This window comes from Triturus cristatus, chromosome 5_2, assembly GCF_964204655.1.
Source record: "Triturus cristatus chromosome 5_2, aTriCri1.1, whole genome shotgun sequence".
NCBI classification, from domain to species: domain Eukaryota; kingdom Metazoa; phylum Chordata; class Amphibia; order Caudata; family Salamandridae; genus Triturus; species Triturus cristatus.
The window spans coordinates 371310438-371335137 of record NC_140588.1 but is presented as its reverse complement, the minus strand read 5'-3'; positions in this window follow the sequence as shown (position 1 = coordinate 371335137).

Sequence of the window (24700 nt, the reverse complement as noted above, 5' to 3'; positions counted from 1 at the left end):
ACTTTCAGGGGGCGCACTGTGAGAACGAAGATCTATGTGGCTGAGAAAGGAAGGAGCCTGGTGGGGTGGAAGGACCTGGCTAAGCTGGGGGTGATGCTAGTCCCGGGGGCGGACGATCCCATAGTTCTGAGGGATGATTGGGTCAACTACGTGCAGCCGGATGACTTGCCTGAGGGTTTGGCGGGGGTCATCGGCAAATTTGAGTCCGTTTTTGAGAACAAAGTAGGGTGTGTGAAAGGATTCGTGCACGCCATTAGATTGAAAGAAGGTGCTGTGCCAATAAAACACAAGGTCAGGTCAGTTCCCCTCTCTGTCAGGGGGGAGCTAAAGGCTATGTTAGATAGGCTGAAGTCGGAAGGGGTGATAGAGGAAGCAGGTGCATCCGAGTGGGTGTCCGCAATCGTGGTGTCCAAGAAGAAGAGAACAGGGGACATTCGGTTGTGTGTGGACCTGCGGTCTCTGAACAGGAACATTCTGGTGAACTGCCACCCTCTGCCCAACATTCAAGAGATCCTGTCTTCCACGTCTGGATCGAGGTTTTTCACCTTGATAGACCTGAAATCCGCGTACCACCAGGTATGCCTCACGGAGGAGTCCAAGACACTGACCACCTTCGTTACCCCGTTCGGAGCGTACAGGTACGTCCGCCTCCCGTTCGGCCTCGCTTCAGCTTCCGGTGTCTTCCAAAGGTTGATGGATCTGCTCTTCGGCGACATGAAAGGCGTTGAAGCCTTCCAGGACGACATTTTAGTCCATACGGCGGATGAAGAGGAGCACCTGGAATTGCTGGGCACCGTGCTGGAGGTACTGCGCGAAAAAGGGATGACAGTCTCCAAGGACAAGTGCAAGTTCATGGAGGGCAAGATCGACTACTTGGGACACGTGCTGACTGCGGAGGGCATTGCGCCTAAAGATGATTTGGTGAGGGCCATACGTGATGCTCCGTGTCCCGGCGACAAAGACGCCTTACGATCGTTCCTGGGGCTCAGTGAGTATTACTCCAAGTTCATGCAGGGATATGCGACCATTGTGGAGCCTTTACGGAAATTGCTGAGGAAGAACGAAAAATTTACGTGGGCGCAGGCCCAACAGGTTGCTTTCGACGCCGTCAAGCAGGCCATCGTGGCGGCTCCAGTGCTACAGCCGTACAACAGGGCGTTCCGGAACGTGATCACAGTTGACGCCAGCGCCAAGGGTATCGGCGCGGTGTTTTGCCAGTTCCAAGGGAAGAAGGAGAACACGGTCGCTTTTATTTCCCGGTCACTGAGCGACGCCGAGACGCATTACAGCACCATCGAGAGGGAGACGCTCGCATGCGTGTGGGCCGTGGAGAAACTAAGGAACTATCTGTGGGGCATGGAGTTCGAACTAGTCACTGACCACAAGCCCTTAATCTATATGATGGACGGCGAAGGTCGCGGCAACGGGAAGGCCAGCTCGAGGCTCCTGCGTCTGCTGTCCAGGCTACAGGAATACCACTTCGTCATCAGACACATCAAGGGTGGCCTCAATTGCAGGGCGGATTGCCTGTCGCGCATGCCGGTCAATGGAGAGGAGGACGGTTCCCTGGACGACACGGAGTGCGTGGTGGCGCTGGTGGACGCTACGGCCATGTGCGAAGGATCCATTTCTGAGGAAGAGTGGTTGGCGGCCCAAGAGAACGACATGACCATGCGAAGGGTGATGGACCATATAAAGGCTCGTTGGCCCCCGATACGGAACTTGAACGGTGCGCTCCGGAGTTTCCAGCAGGTTAGCCCCGAACTCTCCATCGAGGGCGGATTCGTGAAGAGGCATGAGCTATTTGTGCCGCCGGAAAGGTTGAGAGAAAAACTAATCAGGATAGCTCACAGGGGCCACCCGGGCGGTACTGCCACGAGGAATCTGCTCAAGCAATACTACTGGTGGCCAGGGATGTGCGGCGATGTTGGCAGTTTTATCGACCGTTGTGGGCCATGTTTAAGGGCTGACAAGCACTGGAAGACGGCGAAAGGTACGCTGCAGCTGGTGGACATTCCTGCCGGTCCGTGGATCAAGGTCGCCATTGACTTCGCAGGCCCATTCACCCTGCTGCCTGACGACTGCAGACATCTCATTGTCCTCACGGATTACTTCTCCAAGTGGATCCACTACAAGTTCGTCAGGGAGGTTACCACTGACTGAGTGATCAAGGAGCTGAAGAAGATATTCGCCAGTGAAGGACAGCCGAAGGTTCTGGTGTCCGACAACGGCACACAACTGGTCTCCAGACAGATGAAGGACTTCCTGGCCAGATTGGGAATCAAGCAGGAGAAGACTCCGCTCTACAGCCCTAAGAGCAATGGGCAGGTCGAGCGGATGAATAGATTCTTGAAGGAAGGTGTGCAACAGGCGGTTGCCTCCAACTTGGATGTAAAAGTATTTCTAGCGGACAAGGTGCACACTTTTCACAACATGCCCAATGCAGTCACGGGGCACACTCCGTTCTACCTGATGAGAGGGAGAAGGTGTATGAGTGAGCTTACTCCCAAATTTAATAAGTGGTATGACATGAGGGAGGAACATGAGAATATACCTGATGAGAGGTTGAGGGTCAGAGAAAGAATCATGGCTAAACAGGAAAGCAACAAACGGTATGCAGATATGGTGAACAGAGCCAAAGTCAAAGAGGTAGCGCAGGGGGATTGGGTATTGGTGAAGAAACCAACCAAGGTGATGAAAGGAGAGTCTGTTTTTCAAACCCCTGCATGTGTGCAAGGAGTGACTAAGGGAGCTGTCTGTTTGGAAGGAGGGGGATGGCGTAGCAAGGACGACATTGTCAGGCTCAAGGCAGGCCAAGAGGAAATCATTATGAGAGGCAGCCAGGTGCGCGAGACCGAGAGCGATGATAGTCTGTACGAGTGGCAGATTCAAGAAGACAATGATGGTGCCACTGGTGATGGTGTGAGTGGTAATACGCCTCCCATACGAGGGCGGACTGCGCACGGGAGTGCAGACCGGTGTGAGAGTACGTGGCACGGCCGAGGGGATACTGAAGGCCGTAGCGACAGCAGCCCCATGTCAGTGAGGAGTGACAGTCATAATGCGATGAATGCAAGCCAAGGGGGTACAGGCACCAGCTCTGCATGTCACTCCCCGCAGACCAACAAGGCATATCAGGGCGCCTAAAAGGTTCGAAGATTTTGTTATGAGATGATCGCTATGTATAATTTTCAGTTGTTAAGAAAGGGAGATGTCGTACGTGAAGTAACGTACTAGTCTTTTGGATCGCAGGACAGTCCTCTTTCCATAGTGTGTGCCTCCTGACGTCACTGGCCAATCCGGTGTCGAGGATGGCTGTGACGTCAGGGGGCGGCGGGAGGAGGGGAGAAAGAGCGCGAGGATGCTAGCCGGCGGTTGTGGTTCCCGCTGCTCCTCGTGGGCCGTATTACCGAGTGTAACCAATAAACTAAAACTCAGTTGTACCAGTAACCTGTCTCGCCTCCCTCATTCATGCCACTACACTCGGTTCATGCAGGTAACAGTGGTGGGGCCTTGTTGGGTTGGATTTCGAGGGACGATGCAGAGGGAAAATTAATTATTTATTTAATTTCCCGTCGGCTTCATCCCTCGAAATCCCCCCCAACACCGCCTCACCGCTGTTACCTGCACGGACCCGCAGCTGCCAATATGTACAGCCATTGGCCTGAAATTCATTAATCTTGGCATGGAGAGTGGCTGAAAAGAAGCCAAATTATCTGTATTTTTCCACTTTTAAAAATAAATACAGGTAGTAAACACAATGTTTTCTGTATGTATTTATCTTTAAAAATCAGTAAAAACGGAAAACAGGGAGCCCTAATTGTAATAAAGGCACCGCTTAAAATGTATTTTCAATGTACACCTTCTCACTGTCACTCGAAACAGCGTATTTCAAATAAACAGGCTTTGCTAGGATGACCACTGGGTGGCAGTGTTTCTGCGTCTGCTGGGTTGGATCAATAAATGCCACGGTTCTTCTATGTCCGATGACCTGAATGTAAATCTTCCCCAAACACAGCAAACTTAATTTAAAAAGAATGAAAAAACACGCTTTGTGTTACCCATGTAAGTCGGGTTACTCAGAGCCCACCTCGCTGCAGGGACTGAGGGCAGAGAATCGATGGTTATTTGATATTGCTAGTTTGCAGGGAAAGCACCTGAAATGTCCCCCGGGCTCGCGGGCTATCAAGATAGCATTATGGAGTTTCCGCGCTCATTTCTTATTCTCGGCTCGTCGGTCTAGGGCACCTTTGTGCGCTGATTACGTAACGCCTTGGTACATGAATGGGCTGCAGCAGCCTTCCTCACTGCAGCGCTGCAGCAAACAGTCCGCTGCGGCACGTGACGCTGCCTTGTCACCGCCAAACCTGAGAAGTGACCGCAGTTTCATATTTCCAACCTGAGCTCAGTCCCCTGGCTGCTAATTAGGCCGGGAAATCCTTCCAGAGCAGACTGGCACCGTTTACAAGCTGCTCTCAGGTTTCACGAAATAAACTAGGTAACCTCACTGCGGAATACACGAATTAATTCATTTTGTGAAGGATAATAAGATCTCTGGAAAGGCGTTTCTCCAAGTGTCACCCGCTATGCCGGGCATTCTTCATTTAAATATGCTAATTAGGTTTTTATGATAAAGTATGCCATTTTAAAGCTACATGTTTCAACACTGACCTTCAATAAAGTCACCCTACATACTGACACTAACCATATATATCTGTGCAGTTTTGTTGTCCTGTAATATGCATGTTGAGGACATCGCGAAACGGAAACACACGTTTCAAAAGGCAAATTGTTCAAATGGAATTTAGTTTGCATTCAAATCATGACGCTTGCTTACATTTTTGATTTTGCCACATAGTGGATCATCGCACAATGAATTGTGGGTGTTACGAGAAGTTTGTGAGACTCTTGTTTAGACAGTGTGCATGCCCCAATGTTTATTATTAATCACAAAAGGGCCTCTGGGAGCTATATAAGATGATTGGATACATTTTATCGCATTTCAAATGTGCGCAGTGGTATCACTAATCTAATATCCCCTTACAGTTCCATAAAATATGTGAATGATTTAAACCTGCAAATGAAAGTATACAACGTTTAACAGGTGAGTCTTTAATCCTTTTTAACACCTTCAAGCTCAAACAAAGTTCTCGGTTCTACGAGATAGCATCTTCTGAAGGTAAGGGGCCTAAAAACCCAGGTTTGCTATACATTTCCGTTTTTAGGTCTCGCCTGACCCAGCGCATGCGTTGGTCTGGCGAGACTTATTGAGATGGCTCCAAAAAGTGCTACCAGGCCAGCCTAGAGCTACAGTGCATGTGTGCGGGCGCGCGCGCCGCGCTTTACCGCGATTACTTTCACTTTCGCGGCCGCACGGCCGCTTGGCATAGCCAATAGGTCTCGCTTTTGGGACCTTGTAAGTATTTAGTTATGCAACTCTTGCATGGCTATACACTTATAAGGTCCCAAAGGCGAGACCTATTGGCTATGCCAATGCTTGTTATTTTAGTTCTCGGTTGCTGGGAGTTGAAAAGTGAGCTGGCAACCTGTCAGCAGCAGCAGTCACCCACGATAGCTGCAGTGGTGCGGCTAGGGTGCTATGGGCACCAATGTCATAGAATATCGTCCCGCTTAATCCCTAGTGACATATAAAAAAGCAATATTCTGGGTACAGTGGGCAACCTTTCCCCCAGTGCCACTGCACCTGTAGCACCATTTATAGCTTCTTCCGTGCATGAAGCACCATAGAGGGGCGGACCCACATAGAGTAGGCTATTTTACTCCACACACAGCCTGCAGTCTCCCCTAGCCTGTATAGATATATGTAGGCTATCCCGTTTCGGGTTTAAACCTAGATTAACTGATAAAACCCCACCGAAAGGAGCACTGGAGGTGCAGGTGGGCCCAGAGGAACACCAAGAGTGCAGTGGGCGCACAGGGTTACTGGGTGCAGGATTTTCACATGAAGACTGAGGCTGCAGGGGAGCAGAGGAGCACTACGGCTGTAGGGTGGTCACAAGGGTGGGTGCCGAGTAAGCATCGGACTTGCTGAAGACGTAGAGAGTTCAGATGTCCACTGAGACTGGGGGAGAGGGTGGGAACAATGCAAGATTCTGAGAGAGTGTGAGGTTGCATTAGGATAGTCAGAAGTTAGAGCAAAAAACACAGGAGAACATTACAAATAAATACATGAATGCAACAAGAGGTGATTGTTATCAAATTTGTATTCTGTTCTGCATCCCACATACATGCCAACATTTTCAAGCTGCAAAAAGGGGGATTAAAAAAATATGAGTACATTTATTTTCCCCATTGACTTAAATGGAAGTAGAGGCAATTTGAGGCTGGAAACAGCTAATATAAAGCCGTTTTGGGCTTAAAAAATTGTGAGTCCCCTGCTCGAACTAGGTTGGTTAGTATCAGTGCTTTAAATGGGCCGGTACTCACCGGTACTGAGTACCGGCACTTTCAAATTTTCTAGCAGTCAGTACCGGCACTTTTCTTTTGTCAGGGAGAGTACCGGTACCCTGATTGATGGGCAGGTTCGGTATGTCCTCCAACACAGGGGATCTCGCAATCGCACTGAGGGTCTGAAGTAGACTTTTGCAGGGACGCTGCTAAAGTCTAGAGGCGCCACTTTTAATGTACCCACACTGCAGGGGTTTGAGAGGGCTTGCATCACGCTGTGATTAACAGTGCAGGGTCGACTCTAGGCAGACCCTGCACTGTTAATTAGGCGTGCAACGAGCATTCAGGTGAAAGTGCGTGAAATGGCCTAGGCTGGGGCTGCGGTCAGTAATCGAGTCCCATTAATAGGTATTGAACTGACCTTACAAAAGCGAGTGGCAGTGCAGCACAATCCTACACCTTCCTCAAAGCCGGTTTTCTTTTCATGTCAGTTTTTTTCAACCCAGGAGCTGCTTCCCTTTGTGTGCGCCTCCAACACTAATGGCCGTATTTACATAACAGAGAGAGATCCATGGGTGTGAAGATAGCCCTGCCCAAAGAGCAATGAAACGCTGCATCTCCAGGAATGAGCTCACATTATAACTGACAATGGGTCTGGTTGGTGGAAAATCGAGATGGACATAGAAGGAAGGGGGAGGGAGGAATGTAAAAAAGTGATGTGACAGGTGAAGTTAGGATTGACACTTTTGCGGACTAAAAATACCAGATATGTGTTCAGTTCTGAAATCGGAGCTTAGAAATGGCATTTTAACACACATTTTTGTAAAGTTAAAAATCTGCTGTATTTCTTGTTAACTGTAATAAATATACATATATTATTAAAATATCATCCTGTTTGGCTTTCATTTTGTGTAATGATTAAACCTGTTTTGTTTACATAAACACATTTCTCGTGTTTTAATATGTGCTGCAACTTGCATAGCAGTCATTATGTATAATCATGTCTTGCCATTAGCCCCGCCCCTATCCCCGCCCACTTGCCACACCTCTAGCTCATTTTGATGAGTACCTGCACTTATTTTTTCCCATTTAAAGCACTGGTTGGTATGTATGCTCCTAAATCTAAAGCTGTTGCTGAACAAGGAGCAGAATCATGGCGATAGCAAGAGAACACAAAGGCAAAATATCCAGTTACTCAGAAAGGGAGATAATACTGCTCTAAAATGCCCACCCATATGAAAGCAGCTCCAAGTGCTCCGAGACTTGTTTCTCTTCCACAGCTGCCATCTTGAAAAGGGACAGGAAACTTAAAAGTGATACAGCAAAGAAAATTCCAAGATATCTTCCTCCAGAACTCTCCAAGCTGCTGTACAACTGTATTTTTGGCAAAGGTAAAACAAACTCTTATGCTCCATTGACTAGTATTGCTGTTAGTTATTGGACTTTCTGGTACTCAACTGTCAGTTCTTGTGGGGGAGTTAATTACATTTTTATTGCTTTTTTACCTGTATTCATCTTCAGGGCTCAAAACAAGACTCACCCCTGTAGATGTGGGGAGGGGGGCTCTGGAGTAGGAGACAGGCGTACGTTCTCCCATTTACATGCCACCAGTTTGCTGTTGGAGGATGCTATATGCAGTCAGCATTCATATGCTTGAACCTCTGAGGGGAAGGTGCCCTTCTGCTCAGTTCCTGGTTGTATAAGGGACAGATGACTCCTGGATGTGGGGAGACTCGCGGATTCACATCCAATGCTATACCAAAGTATAGCTCAAGATTTTCAGTCGTTGGTCGCTAGTAGCAACTGCTTCTCAATGGCCTCTGACTTCAGTCAGCAGATCTAGCACCCTGGAGCCATGCTCACCAAACGTGCTGAGAGCTGTTACCTGAAAGAGATTCATAGTGCTCCTTGCCACCCCCTCCTCTTCATCTCAGATTTAACCAAGGTAGCTCTGGGCTCCCTGGCCCTCGATTGAAGTTGCAGTGGCCTCAACACTGAGCAGCAGCGCAGAGCACGGGCCATGCTGTTGCTGGCATATGCAGAGTTTGTGGTGCTATGGCACAGGGTCACTGGGGAGATCTGGCAGAAACAGGTCGAGCTAGACAGCGCATGCGCTGTCTCTTCGCCACCTGCTGTAATCAGCCTGTGGGCTTCAAGCCCATCCCCCTTCTTGCCCTTGCTTTTCATTTGTCTATGTCAGTATGATTTAACAATCCTTGCCTGCTTGCAGTCTTGCCTCTTTGTCCCTCCTTTCTCTCTTCTGTTCCTCCCACATAGCAGGGACTTAGTACTGTGTCATTCCACCATGGTTCTTTATCTGTTCTTTGGGGGGCAATTTATTTCTTGGTTTTCTGATCTGTTACTGTTTGTCTGTGTTAGCGCTTCAGCGCCCTAGCTACTTACATGTAGATATAGCATTCTTCCTCCCACCGCCTCTTAATGCCACAGTTGTGTTACTGCTGCCTCCCCTGCTGTGCCTCCCGCTCCCTTGCTTGTTTAATTTACCCAGAACGGCAACCTTGGGTGCAATAATAGCTGTCACACGTTTGTTCTGTTAATTGCGATCGCCGAAGTGGTCGCATGCATTTTTTTCAGTTTCTTTTATTTTCTGTGGCAATGGTGACAGCCGCGCTTTAGCTTTAACCATCTTGAGCTAAAGCATGGGTGCGGCATTTCCTTAAAAAAAGAAAGAAATAGACAAACTGGAGATATCACTTTATTTTCTGCACCTCGTTCCTTAATCTGACAAATCTTTTAGCGCTTAGGTATTGCAAAATGCCGATATTGGGCACTACACATTAATTGCATATTTACTTAAAGGGAGACCAGGGACAGTTGACTGTTTAGGAAAACACTTGTTGAATCAAAAGGAGGGAGGGGGAAGAAGAGATTCATTCAGCTTCAGTTAGGTATAGTCAATTTCAATGGGGAATGAATCGCATGTCCTGTTTTTTGCCAGGGTCTTATGATCTCATCCTTTGGAGACCCTCATTCACATTATGCTTTGGAGCGGTATATCTTGGTTTTCTGCTTGTAGAATAAGTGAATTGCATCATCATTGGGTCTAATTACTCGAGTGTTCGGTTCTCCAAGTGATCTTCAGTCCTCCACCTGGAGGAAGACCGTCTGGCTGTTACTTAGAGGTATGTGATAAACATAAAGGAAAGACTTGTTGCTGATCGAGATTGGTGTTGGGAAGTGGAAAAATAATTTTCTTTTATTGAAGAATTTTCTTTTATTAAATGTATATATTGAAAATTAATTGTGGACCACTACTTAAGACCACTTGTACAGAACACCCCCACATACCTAAAAGACACCTGGGATCTTCTGAATCAATTTAAGGACCTAACATACCAAGGAGGGACAACATGTATGAGAGGACTGGACATAGAGAGTCTCTACACTAGTCTACACCAAGAAGCCACTCTACAAACCATTGAAGACATTCTATTCAAACAACAATGGACATACAACATCCCTAGACATTTCATCCTGGAATGCTGCCATCCAGCCTTAACTGAAAAAGTTTTTGAACATGAAAACATGATTTATCTCCAAACCCATTTAATTTCGATAGGCAGCACATTAGCCACTAGTTTGGCAGGTCTTTACGTCAGTGCCTTAGAAGACAAACACATCCCGAATGACACTTATCCTTTCAGAACAAAAATCCTGTTCTGGAAACGTTTTATAGACGACGTACTATTAATCTGGAAAGACACACCAGACACACTACCAGAATTCCATGAATGGATAAACACAAGAGCTTAATTCCTAAGGCTTACATACACAGCGGATGAGACTAAACTAGACTTCTTGGTCATCACAATCTACGTGGAGAATGATAACGTGGAGAAGTGTGGCTCAATGGTTAGAGCGGCAGACCTCGATGCAGAGCACCGGTCCGGGACCAGGGTTCGATTCCCGCTGCGGCAGGGTCTCAGGCTATAAATTCCTCGGACCGGATATTCTAGCCTCAGTGCCTATTCTAATCATGGGTCCCACGCTGCAACTCTGGGCAATAGCTTGCTTAATCTCCACAACGGCCCCCAACAGCGCTGGGATGCCTGGCTTCACCATGGGGGTGCCCAGGAGTGGACACTCCACACGGAAAGCCAGGAAGGGTTCCTTCAGCGGTATGAGTACAGCGCTGAGATACCCGTAGTGGTGATTGGTGCTATATAAACACCTATACATATACATACATAACATGAACACTAAAACATTCTACAAACCAACGGCCAAAAATAGCCTGTCGTCATTCAATAGCTTCCATCCTCACCCCCTAAGCGAAAACCTTCCATTTAGGCAATTTCTACGCATCAGACTGAATTGCAGCAAGTTGCATGATTACAAAGAACAAGCTAAAGACCTGAGCCAGCAGCTAAAAGAAAGAGACTATCCAGACAAAATCATCCGGAAGAGCCAAATAAGAGCAAGGAATCAAAATCGGGATACCCTATTCGAAACTACAAACAAATAAAAGAACACAAACGTCCTAATTTGCATTACAACCTACAGCACAGCTACCAACTTGGTAAAAAAGACAATCAACAAACACTTGCGGCTACTCACATCAGGAAATCTCAAATGGCCAAAACCCAGGTTTGAAAAATAAAAGAACGAAGAGCATTCAGGACTTACTAGTCCACACAAGACCACTGACCAGAAGGGCGCCAAGAGAGACCGTAACGAACATGTGGGGTCTCACATCCATTATTGGACCCTACCCATGCGAATCAAGTTCCATTTGCAAACTCACGAAAGCCACAAAGAGCCTCCACTTGACTGAAAACTTTGAATGGACCCACAGACAACATATGAATTGTAACACTACTCATATCATCTACATGATCACCTGCACGTGTAGCCCGAAATATATAGGCAGGACCTGTCGCAAAGCTAAACAAACTATCTGCGAACAGCGCAGCAACATCAAATGTAGCAAACCCACAACCCGGATGAGTAACCATTTCCTCAACCTGAAACACACCATAGATGACATCAACTGGGTCATCTTAGAAACCCTTCACACTAAAGGTCACAATGCGGAGCGTATTCTCTTTGAGAAGGAACAGTGATGGGTGTTCTTCTTAAGACATACGACAGAGCTCTGAATGATATCATACCCCGGGTCTCAATCATGCACTAATACACATGAATTTTAGAGTCTGTTACACAGACTAATTATCCAAATGAGCACTCCTTAGAATAATCAAACCTGTAACATCTACGACCAGAGGAGCCATGACTACTTATCAGTGACACAAACCCTAATTCGGCTGCAAATTCAAACACAAGCTTTCTGCTTAATAGGAGAAACTAACCTATTAATTACCATCTGAAAGACCTAATAGGTATTTACAGCATTTCCCCATTGCTTTTCAATATATACTTTTAATAAAAGAAAATTCTTCAATAAAAGAAAAAAAATCCCCTTTCCAACACCAATCTCGATCAGCAACAAGTATTTCCTTTATGTTTATCACATGCCTCTAAGTAACAGCACTTCATTCCCACAGGTTCCACTTCCGGGGCATATAGGACAAAGTCAGCACAGAAGCAAACAGGACGCAGAATAGGTAAGATCCTTCTCCGCAGTACCCAATAACGATCCTGAATAGCTACCCTTCCCACTTGTGTCTCATACACTCCACATTGGTCCCACAGAGCGAGTCCTACACCGTTCCGTTCCCCGAAGGAGCTATTTATGCCCCCTCAACAAGGTAACTTTTCTCCTTTGTATATTTACGTTTCACGCGATCGAACGCCTAAACAGCTCGATCGCGCTTAGTGATTAACATCAGTTGTCTTTAGTCCCAATTTGTGCACTTTCACACCATGGTTTTCACAACCCTTAAACTGCCCGATCGCTCCTAGCGATTACATAGTCATCTTGAATCACAATTCTTGCATTGCCTTATTACGGCTTTACACATCGCGTGAAAAGATAATCTCCACAAAATATGGCTTCATTTAATCTTTTCGATAGCAAGTTTACAGAATGACAAGCACTGATTAAGCAGTCATTAAAAAATAATGCACCACTTCTTGGTTCACTACCAGGAGTCAACTATATGGTTTACCACACCCAGTAACCCATACAACGTTTCTAGCCCCTCAATCCACAAATAGGTATCCAGCATCACACAGAGATTGCTAGTAGCTTATACCATCACAATGGCATCACATTGGATAGTAAATGTACTAGTGCATACAATGCAATATGTTCGTCCACCATGTTGTGCAGACAGTTTTCGTATGGCATCAAATTATAAGTGAATCATATTAATACATACAAGGTAATGTAATTTTAACCATGTTGTGCACACTACATCTCACTTTACTTTCTCCAGTTATAGACAAAAGATGTACCTTTAACCCTCACACCAAACAGAGCGATTGGGCTCACTGTTGAAGAATGGTAAGTGACTCACTTACTCAGTGCTAGCTTCCTAAAAAGTAGCCAATCTTGCATTTTGGTCCTGAAGAAGGCCCGCAGACCTATAGCGGCTACCAAGGGCCGAAACATGTCAACCAACCACAACCACACACCTGGTGCGGTGGAACAGTAACTCTTCCACAACAGCACCGACTACTTCCTTTAACTTTGCTCCTTCGATGGTAAATAAAAGACCGGACTAAGTAATGGAGACAATTTTAATCTCACTCCCTTTTTAAATATCTCTCCAATTTCTAATCACAACTGCCAAAAAAAACAGATGGTCTCCCTCCGGGTGGAGGACTGAAGATCACTTGGAGAACAGAACACTCGAGTGATTAGAACTAATGATTATGCAATTCACTTATTCTACAAGCGGGAATCAACATATACTGCTCCCCAAGCATAATGTGAATGAGGGTCTCCAAAGGATGAGATCATAAGACCCTGGCAAAAAACAGGACATGTGATTCATTCCCCATTGATCTTGGCTGTTTAGGAAAAAAGGCACAACTTTGCTGTATAACAAAACAGACTCCATTTGCTACCAGCGGCAATTATCAGGGTGGTAGTAATCATGTGGTAATGAAAATGCGGTGTTTTCTGCATAATTATGGATTTGCTGTACCTGCAACATAATCCACATTCTGCTGTACAATTAGCAGTTTCGACAAGCATAGTTTCTAGCTCAATCGATTCACTTCAAAGGTTAGCTGGTCACCTTTTAGTAGCTGATTGGCAAAATTATGAGCGAATGTATAGCAATGAGCTAAAGCTTCTGCTCAGACAATACTACTGGTTGTTACAAAGACAACAAAGCAAGATTATATTGACACAGAATGTGCCGCCTTATGCCAATAAATGTGCCTTTTCTTGCAATAATGGAAACTGGATTTATGCGACAAATCCACATTAATATCAATGGCCCTGGCTAGAAATCAGAAACACATATAAAAAACAAGCATTTGCAATGCAATAGGTCTTGCATTTGTCAAAAGTTAGAGATGTTGGCTTTGAAAATGAAAACATTTTTACTTTTGTTTTTTTATTTGCAGTTGAGTAATCATATTTGTATTACGCTATTGCCATTGATATAAAAAAGCAAAAGTAAAAAACATTGCCATTTTCAACGCCAACAGCTCTAACTTTTATGAGATCGCGATGGATTCTATTCACCACCCAAGTCCACAGTCTTTGCGCTACACCTAACCATTCAGAGACAGGGTCCTACAGAGCAGTTAATTTTCAACATTAAAAAAAAGACAGAGTACTGACTTGCCAATACACAAGCGACATGGTTGTGGGCTTTCCTCTGAAATGTTTACGAGCAAATTGTTTCATGTTGTTTAACAAGTCCAGGCTCTCTAGTCATTGCCCCCAGCCAAACAGGAAGGACATCACAAACTGTGAACAGGGGTGGTTATGCTCAGCATCTTGCCCATTCAGTCACATGTCTGCCATAAAATGATCTTTTAGCTCTTTGATTTTCTAAGACTTTGCATAATGCACTTAAAACTTGCTTACGCAATTATGCCATTCAATTCCAGGCAACATAACCACAATAAGGAAATATATATTCAGTCTGTGTTGTAGCAACAGAAGAAGGAAGCAGTGAACTGCTAATGTTGTGGCAACTAAAGATTTCATATTCTTCAGTGATTTTAGGAGCGTTGTTTAATTCTCCTATAACGTCATTTAGACGGAGCAGTCAAATTGTACTAGAGAATGCTACTTGGCTTAGACCTTCACTGTGCTAGCCACGTTTGTCCTCATTACAAGCTGCCTGGTAATCCTCTAGTAACTTTGTCACCTTTCATAATTCCTTTTAGGCTAGTAACTCTTGCTACATTATGGTGGGCAGAAGGTACGCACTCTAATATGAGGAACTTCAAAATCAACAAATAGCAGCGAAACTGTAAGACCTAGTTTGGGTGGTCATGGGGCAATCAGGGCTTTCGAGGTTCCAAACCTCTAGTAGACCTCTATGACTAAGCAACACAATGCAATATGATTACCTTGTACCAAACAGATTTCAAAGTGATCAGTGGCATGCTGGACGACATCATGGCTCTCTCCTACCCTGCCCATAATACCCTGGAGATAGGTAAATCATTCCATGTCTGTTTTATAGATTTTTTTTTAAGTTTCAGTAGCATAGACAGAGGCCTTCTTAGGACCAAACTGGCCAAGTGGGGCATTCCCAACAAAATATTAAACATAATCATTCCATTACATTCCAACAACTGGGTACAATTGAAATTTGGTACAGAGGGTACCCAGACCAAGAAGATACTATTAATAAAGGCCTCAAGCAAGGTTGTGTGCTTGCCCCTCCTCTATTTAACCTGTTTGTTAGTGATATGGAGGCTTCAAATCCTCCAGCTTGCCCACCCAACATCAACACCTACAAAATGAGGATCTTGCATTTTGTGGATGAAACAGGTATACTAGATTACACCTTCATAGTGTCACAACACTCGCTAAATACCCTCCATAGTTACTACCACCAAGAATAAACTCAAAATAATAGATGTCAAAACAAAAGGTCTAACCTTCCCAAAAAAAGGAAAATTATAAGAATCTGAACACTGGAATGCCATCATATCTCAGGTACTCTGTCTTACAAATACTTAGGGGTGGAATTTGAATCAACAGGCCAACATAAAGCCCATGAGCAAGAACTGAATGAGAGAGAGGCAGGGCTAAGATTCTCATTAGATAACATAGCACACCATCTGAGTGGACCTGCAGTGAAACCATTACAGAATATATTGAATGTGACAGTTCTACCATCACTAATATGTGGACTGATTGCCTTTCATCTTAAATTCAATATTTCTCTTAATAAAGTACAGACGAGAGTATACTGCCCAATTTCTTAATTACTCAACTCTGTCTGCCAAGCCCAAATTCACTTAAAATTCATCCCCAGGGAAAAATCCCTGAACCAAAAGGATACATTATTAAAACTCTGGTCTAAATTAAAGCAATTGGACCAAGGTTCACTTAAATGCCATCTCTGCCAGGATCTGAAGCGGGCAAAGGGCACCTCATGGTCAACATCCATTGTGTCTATTCTAAACATACTTCAGATGCCACCACTGTGGGACTGCAATATATCCTATGAAATATTAAAAATGATTCTCAGGAGAGAGATCACTGCAAAATGAAGAGAAATGGATCTGTCAAACAGCTTTTCCCATGGTCCTCAGGTAGTCACACCTCTAAGGTGGCTATCAAACTCCACACACCAAGAGTGGGGTTCTGCCATCTTCGGAGTGGGTATAATAGTGCACTCTGGGATAGCTAGATGCCACTCTTCGCAGGAAGTCGTCATCAGCCAAAAGGCTCCTACTAGCCCATAGGCTAGTGACTCTCTCATCCTCTGAGGGTAATTTCTGGGCATAACTATAGCACCACTGGCACCCAGACCTCAGATCACATCTGGACTATAGAGAGGACAGAAGAAGGACTGCCCTGCTGTTTCCTTGACCTGGCAAGAGCGGCTGCACCAGCTACTGAACTGCACCTGCTGATCATTGGGCTAACAAAGAGAGGAATGTGTCTGTGGTGCCTGGCTCATGGAAAAGTCACTCCAGAACCACAGACAGAAAAGGTAAACACTAGGAATCAGTTGGTTGACTTCCTGTTACAGCACTAGGACCACCAGAGCGGAAATAGCCCATTCTGGCCAGTTAGTAGTCACAATTGCTTGACCGCAACTAACGTACAGCCCAGATGACCAAGTCACAGTGCTCAAAATTTGCAACCTAGTCTGCTGGGCCTGGGAGAGTTGTTGGAGTGCAATTCGGTTTCCCAAGACAAACACGAGCCTTCACCAAAGGGAAACGCTGCTTTCAATGTGAGCGAAGATGAGTATTGCAGTGCTAACTGGACTGATGCTAGACCAAAGAGGACTTTGAGGGTCATCGATCCTTGTGGCCAATGGCACTCCAACTGGACTGTGGACCAAAGAGTAGCCCCAGTAAGACACCCGTTGACCTCGCACCATCCTCAGCATCTTAAAGCATCTTAAGCATCCTATATCCCTAGCATCAGGATCACTCCATTAAAGTTTATAGCGGTTCGCACACAGGGCCTGCGAATGAACTTGAGACTGCTTTGGTGACAAGGTAACTGTCCTGCTACTCCTTAATAGCCCCATGGCTTTCCCCCTGTCTGAGTTGATAGCCCAAAGCAGGCAGCAGTAGCCCAACAAATTTCTTCAAAAGTTTTTTAAAATGTCCAAACTTTGGGGCCATCAGTGCTTGTTCGCATTTTTGAGTAAAAACCTGTATCTCCGGAACCCTTTGCTGAATTTTGTTAATTTTGGTGTCTAAAATATCATATAAATAAAATCTATTTCTATAAATTGGTGTAGTATTTTTTCATGGATGGGGCATTCTTATTCTGTTGTTTTGGTACTTCTAAATGCTTTACACTTGATCCTTTGTTTAAGCTTGTCTGCTCGAAGCCACAGCCACCCAGGTTTGAGCTAAGGTTTGGCAAATGAACCTGAATTGACCCAAGTTGGTTTTGTAAGTGTATTTCACAATAAGGTTGCACAACCACACCATATAATACACCACAATTCCTCACATTGTAGTACGTAAAAAGAATGTAGTGATTGTGCAAGATATTAGTTTTTATGTATATAAACCTCAACATGGGTTAATAGGTTTTTACACTGCTCTTTGCATTGTTTTCTTGCATATTGCTTCTCTAAAGAGTAGCTCGTGAGCTACTGGTAGCTCTCCAGCTACCTGTAAGTAGCTTTCCTATGTCGAACCCAGCCTACTACATAAGCTTTGTTGGTTGAATTAATACATGAATCCCAAAATTTAAAGGATGTATTTGAGACGATAATGTGCATATTTTCAGAACTCATAAGCTTCTGTTTGGAGAATAATGGTTGAATTTCCAAAATACATCTAAAGCTGACACTTGAGTGTTGCACTGGGGAGACTTGGGGACATATTATCAAGAACCGCGTTAAAATTATCGCCGCTTTAGTGGCAGAAAACTGCCGCTAAAGCGGCGATAATGGGCTTGATAATAAGCCCTTGAGAATTCCAATAGAAGCCCATGTTCACACCAGCACATGGGCTGCTATTGGAATTCTCAAGTGCATATTATCAAGCCCATTATCGCCGCTTTAGCTGCAGTTTCCTGCCGCTAAAGCGGAGATAATTTTAACGTTGCTCTTGATAATATGCCCCATATTACCTTGGTCTCAGGGACATTGCAGCTATGGCTGTCATGTATTAATTATCTACAGGTATTTTAAGTTGATAAAGCCTTTTTAGGTCTCGGCTAGCGAAGGCTGCGCTTGCGCAGTCTCGCTAGCGAGATTTAATGACTTGGAGAAGAGGGGCTTGAACCCGCCCCTCTTCTCCCCTGTTCTCCATTGGCTGGCCTCTCGAATGCTGGCCAGCCATTGGAGAAGAGGTCCGTCATTCCGATTAGGCCCCGTCCTTTTCGGATTCGGGGGGCGTGTTTTTTTCAAGAAGTCTAATTATCTCCTCCAGCCAAGGGCTGGAGGAGAGAACAGAAAAACACGCCCCCGAATACGAAACCGCCGCTGCCTTTCTCCGAGGCATTTCTGCTTCGCCTCGGAGAAAGGCGGCGGTGTTCATGGCGTCCTCTCCCCCTGCTCTTGTTTGTCCGTGAAACCTAAAATGACTAGGATTTCAGTTGAAAGTGTTGCTTGAGTTGGATTTTAGGAGTACAAAAAAAGTTGCGTTTTAGAAAGTACGGCTCCAATGTGTGAGAATCTCTTAAATTCCGAGTGGCCACTGCCACCAGCTTTACTTGTGGTCCCACATTATTAAATTCAGAAGTGGCAAAACCTGTTGTTGTTAAGAAATATAAATCTTGAGGTAGGCGTGTATATCTTAAAAGTGACACGCCAACCTTATAATGCAATGATGTTGACAATTGAGTGCTTAACTTCATTTGTTACACCAGGACCGTCTGTTTGAGTTCGAAAAAGGGACACAGCATGTATGGATCTAAACACTAATGCACATTCAAAGCACCGGAGCTTCAGAACGCATTGTTGTTGACGCGACTTCCTGCTTCTCTGTGCATTGTCTCCAGGGTTGATTTGTGTTTCACAGTTTGCAACCATGTGTTGCATGGACCCCTGCACCGTAACCTGCCACCCCCACCCAGAGTAGCTCCCGGAGTGACGTCACGCCCACACCAACTCTTCCTGTCAGAGGGGATTTCGCCTCCGTGATGACCCTGCCCCACCCGGTACCAGTGCCCCGGAGAGCTGGCGAGGCCCGGGAGCGGAGGAGCAGAAGGAGGAGGCGGCGGGGCGGCAGAGGCCCTGTGACCTGTCGCCGCCGCCACTTGCACTACACGGGCGGGCCATGGTGACGGGGGAGGAGGCAGCGGCGGTGTGCCTTCGAGCTGGGGGTCGGCTCCTGGATCTCGGTGCTGCTGGAGCAAGTCGTGAACGAGGCGCTGGTGGTGAGCTTCAAGTGGGGGCGGCGGAGCTTCAGTCGGATCCTGCTGGACAGCACGCAGAAGTAAGAGGCCGTGCATGCAGTGGACTCCCTCAGGGAGCTCGGCCTGCGGGACTCTGATGAGCAGCTGGAAGCTGGTCAGGCCCTAATCCAATTAAAGGGACTGCTGCCTGCCATGATTAACGAAGCGGTAGTGTGCGCAAGCATCCCAACCCCATTCACTATTACAGCTGAGTGTGCAAGTCACAAGAGTGTTGGTCTCACTTAGTGACGGGCAAAATCGGAAATTGCACTTTACCGGAGCATTTTCGCCTCCATCTATGCTTTGTACCGTACCCCTGAGAGATCCCTTCAAAATTATACTCGCCGGTAGCCCAATACTTTATTCTGAAACTTTATACGGGCTATTAAAAAGGATTGGGGCTTTAAGAGCCATCAAATGTGAAATTTAATAAATTGTGTAAATGGCCTCTTGGCCCACTTTAGAGTTGTAAGCCATTGGATAGATTGCCCCATATAATATTTGAAGTAAATTTGGTCAAACGATTCTAAGCCTTCTTACTTGTCTGTGTGCTCATATCTCAATTTTTTCTAAAAACTTTTACTGACTGATGAAGACAGCGACTACCTCTGTCAGTTTAGCATGTATATTGTTTCGCTCCTTCATGGTGTGGGGTAGCATTTCTGCCTTACTCCTTAATTTATTTCTGAAAGAGTTTACGTGTCTGTATTTTAAAGGAGCCCCTCAGAAAAGGGGGGTTGCCTTGCCAGGGTTCAGTCTCTGCCGCTCTGCCCTTCAGATGTGTGAGGTGAGTGTCATGTCGCTGAGACATCGCCCCCCCCCACATTACCAGAATCCTAAGAACTAGTGGATCTTATAACCTCGAGGCATTTGTAATGGAGGGCCTCGGGGAACTCTTCTACCCTGGGAAGGGAAAGCTGACGATCTCTTTTTCATTCCCTGGCACGTTTGGTACTCCTTGTAGTTTTGTACTGTTATCTCTTTGACTTAGGCCAAGACTACAATTCCCAGAATGCATGCGGCTAAATCACCTCGGGACTCTAGAGGAGTTGTGTTTATTGACTAAACTGCTGATTTTGGTACCTGGGTTCTAATCAGGCTTTTAGTCAATCTGGGTAAATTAGATCCACCCGCCCACCACACCCCCTCGCCTGAAACCTATATATGCAATCTTTTTCATATCATTAGGTATTTTTATATATGTAATGCGGGCTCACATTTTTCGGCCTGGTTGTCTTTGGGAGGAGTTGTATAGCACCCAGGAAAGAAACAGGAGAGCTCCTGTCAACAAAAAAACAAACTAAGACTAGATTAACGGAGATGATTTGCATATTCATGACTGTCAAAGAATTGGAATAGCATGGTAGGCAAAAAAACAATGTATTTAGGCCCAGATCTCTGTATTCGAGGTGAATGTTTGGCATTCAGCATTCGGTCCATCAATTGTTCTTTTTGCAGCAGTCAACATGAGTGAGCCTGAAGGGTGAGAAGGGGCGATTTTCACAGGGCGTGGTGTATGACAGGGGAATGGAAACCAAGGGCTCTCATTCCAGCACCCCAGGGCTGCACCGCAGAAGTGCTGCACGAAGGGCTGCATCAGACTGCTGCGCAGCTGTAAGGTAGCTGTTGACACAGCAGAGTGTGGAAAATGAAAGGCCTGTTTGATGTACAGCTCTGATGCCCTGTGAAAGAGGGCTCCGCCAGGCCCAATCACACCAAGGCAGCTCTTCCGTGCATTCAGTGGCATGCCGCAAAATGGCAGTGCCCCCTGCAACATGAGATGAGAGGCCCCTGAGCCTCCACTATCTCAGAGATATCCAATGCCCTTGTCCTAACAAGCATTTACAATGCAACGGTCTCGGCATTGTTAAAGTTAGAGCTATTGGCATTGCTCATTTGTTTATGTTTTTGTTTTTAAAACATGTAAAGAAACGGCATTGTTATTTACAATGTCAATAGCTTAATCAGTGTGTGTGTAGGTGGCTCTGTGTGTGGGTGCAAATGCAATAGGTCTCGCATTTGAGAGTGATTAAGCTATTGACATTGTAAATAACAATGCCGTTTCTTTAAATGTTTTAAAAACAAAAACATAAACAAAAATAATGTCATGAGCAATGCCAATAGCTCTAACTTTACCAATGCCGAGACCATTGCATTGTAAATGCTTGTTAGCATTGCTACTAGCAACCCTGCCTGATACGCTGAGGTGATCACAGCTGGCCATCTTGCATGGGGTGTCCACTAATATAATCTTGTTTAACCCCTTCAGCGCGGCGGGAATTCCCCCGCGGTGCTGAAGGGTTCGAGCGCGGGCGGGGCCATGACGGAACGGTTCCGTCATGAGCACAGCGCAACCGATGCTCATGACGGAACCGTTCCGTCATGGGCATGGAAGGGGTTAATTTGGTCACTAATACAACAGTAAGAATAATAGTAGCTCATCATGATTTTCATTGAACATAAGTAGCTCTCAATACAGAAAAGGTAGGAGACCCTGTTTTTTGTTATTAATTATTAGTGTGCACTTGTATGTAACTACTTTAGTTTATCAAGCAAAGGAGATGTGCTACGTCTTCTGCTAGGATGCTGAAGGATGATATTTAGTCTAGACTGAGGCTTTGAATGATTGAGTATCTGGAAGACATTAGCTGAGGTTGGCTGCTCTCCGGTGTGTGAGCTCAATAAACCTGTTTACAAATGTATCCTATCTGTCATACTTCTATTTAATATTCATATTGATTGTAGCTGCTAAAAACCTCATGACAAATCACAACAGAATGGAGATGAACTGGCAATGAAGAGCCAAAACATTGTAACTCCCATACCTGTTTATCCAGACTGAACTTTATCAAGATTCTGGTGGGTCAGATTAAACTTTCAAACTCGAGTTATTGTCTCAATGTTTGGGTCAGCTTAGGAAAAAGCTTCTGCATAACTTACAAGAGGTGTAATGTTATGAAGAATTGATGTAATGTGTTAGCATGGTCTACCACTACCTATTTTTTTTTTAAAGTTCAGAAAGGCTTTATTAAAACATTGTGCACAAAATAAAATTCATGTCAGTACAATGAGAGTTACACTAATACAATAATAAGAATCGGACTCCTAAAATTTACAGAGAAGTGAGACAATTGAAAAGATCATCAGAACCATTGAAATATCACAGTTTTTAGAAACATTAAGGGGACTCAAGGAGGTTTTAAAACTTCTTGTTGAGACGGTTGCATTTGGGAGCATCGCTTAGCACTTGTGTCTAAGTATGTGGTAACAGGTGCCCACAAATCCAAGTGTCTCGCTGCCATATGTAAGGGGTGAACAAAAGCAGTATCCAATCTATGATTGTGACAGATATTATACCACCATGCTTTGTAAGAAATTTTTGTGAAATCTTTCCAGTTTGCAGTAATTTGCTGAAACGCAACAGCTAAGAACAAGTCAATGAGTTTGATATTAAGCGAAACATTCTCCCAACAAGGAGATACACTACCTAAGAAAACATTGGTAAAAGAAAAAGGGCATTTAGTTCCATAAAACAAATTGTCCAGCATGCATCGGAGACGGTTGCAAATTGTTTACTTAAGATGTTGGGTGTCAAGAAGAGCCTGTTGTACACAAAAAATAAAGTCTGTGTTATATTGGCTGCTCTGGAGGACTTACGAATCTTGGTCCAAATTTTGTTCCATAGGGACTCTGGCCAAGTTACCGTCAAATCCTTTTCCCAGTTCTCTTCCGTTTTGGATTTCTGTCTAACAGAGGTTTTATCTTGTAGACAACGATATATTAAAGAAGCTTTGGGGCTGGTTTTTAACAATGTGTAAAGCGGTGAAGCAGATCTGGAGTTGGCGGGAGTATGCACAATAGAAATTTGGTTATATACGTCCATAACCACTTGCTTAAGTAAAACATATTTATGAATAAATGAGGCAGGCAAAGAAAATGATTGACGAAGCGAAGTAAAGGACAGGAAACTGGATTGAGAAAACAGTTGATGGATCCAAATCAACCCTTTTTGTCTCCAAGACCGCCAATAAAACGACTTATTACAAATAAGCAAATTTCTATTATACCAAATGGTCGAATTAAAGAAGGAAGTCATGACATCATGGGTAGAGGGAGAGATGGATTCCAGAAGTTTGGTTGTTAATTTAAGTATGGGAGTAGACACAGCCTGCGGTTTACGCGAAAAGGAAAGATATTCAATAAAGGAAAAGGGGGATAGGAAAAGATGCTCGATTGTAGTCCAGAGGGACGATCTTTGATAGAATCTAGCAACCAAAAAGAAGCCTGACTTAAGAGGAAAGCTTTCTGATATGTCGGGAAATCAGGAAAATTAACTCCCCCCTCCGCCTTAGGACGGATTAACTTGGAGAGAGACAATCGAGGTTTCTTCTTGTTCCAAAGAAAAGAGGAAAGGATCGAATTGATTTTCTTAAAGAACTTAACAGGAATAGAAACTGGGATGTTAGAAATAGTGTAGAGAATTATGGGTGACAACATCATCTTAATAGTGTCTAAGCGACCCCACCAGGATAAATATAGGGGATGCCATTTAGTGGATAAATCTGAGATTCTTTGAGAACATTTATTCATACAAAGGGTAACCGTGTCCGAAATCGTAGGAGTAATATGTAATCCTAGATATTTAATATAGTCAGGTTTCCACGCAAAATTAGAAGCATTAAAGTCAGCCTTAAAAGTAAATTTAGTTAGGGGTAAAATCTCACATTTATCGTTATTCAACTTATAGCCGGAAATAGACGAGAAGGCTTGTACTTCTGCTAAGAAGGCAGGGATTGAGTCATTTGGATGCGACATGAAAAGCAAAATATCATCTGCATAAGCTGCAAGTTTGATGTGGTACTGTGATGATTGGAAACCATATAATTTGGGGTTTTGACGTAACTTAGAAAGGAAGGGTTCCAGAGCCAAGTTAAAAAGGAATGGAGAGAGGGGACAACCCTGACGAACACCCCTCCTCAAATCAAAGAATGGGGAAATTAAACCATTAACATAAACGGCTGCGCGAGGATTTGAGTAAAGCAAAGAAATCAGGGAAGTTAATTTGGGACCAAAACCGAACCACTTGAGAGTATAGAATAAGTAGGTCTACTCAACCCTGTCAAAAGCCTTTTCGGCATCCAATGCTATCGCCGCTAGTGCTTGCTTTAAATGAGAGGATTTAGACAGAACATTAAAAAGAAGTCGCGTGTTGTCGGTTATATACCTACCTTTAACAAAGCCAGATTGCTCTTTTCCCAACAAATTCGGTAAATAAGAGTCCAACCGTAAAGCCAAAGCTTTAGAGAAAATTTTATAATCAATATTAACCAAAGAGATAGGTCTATTATTCTT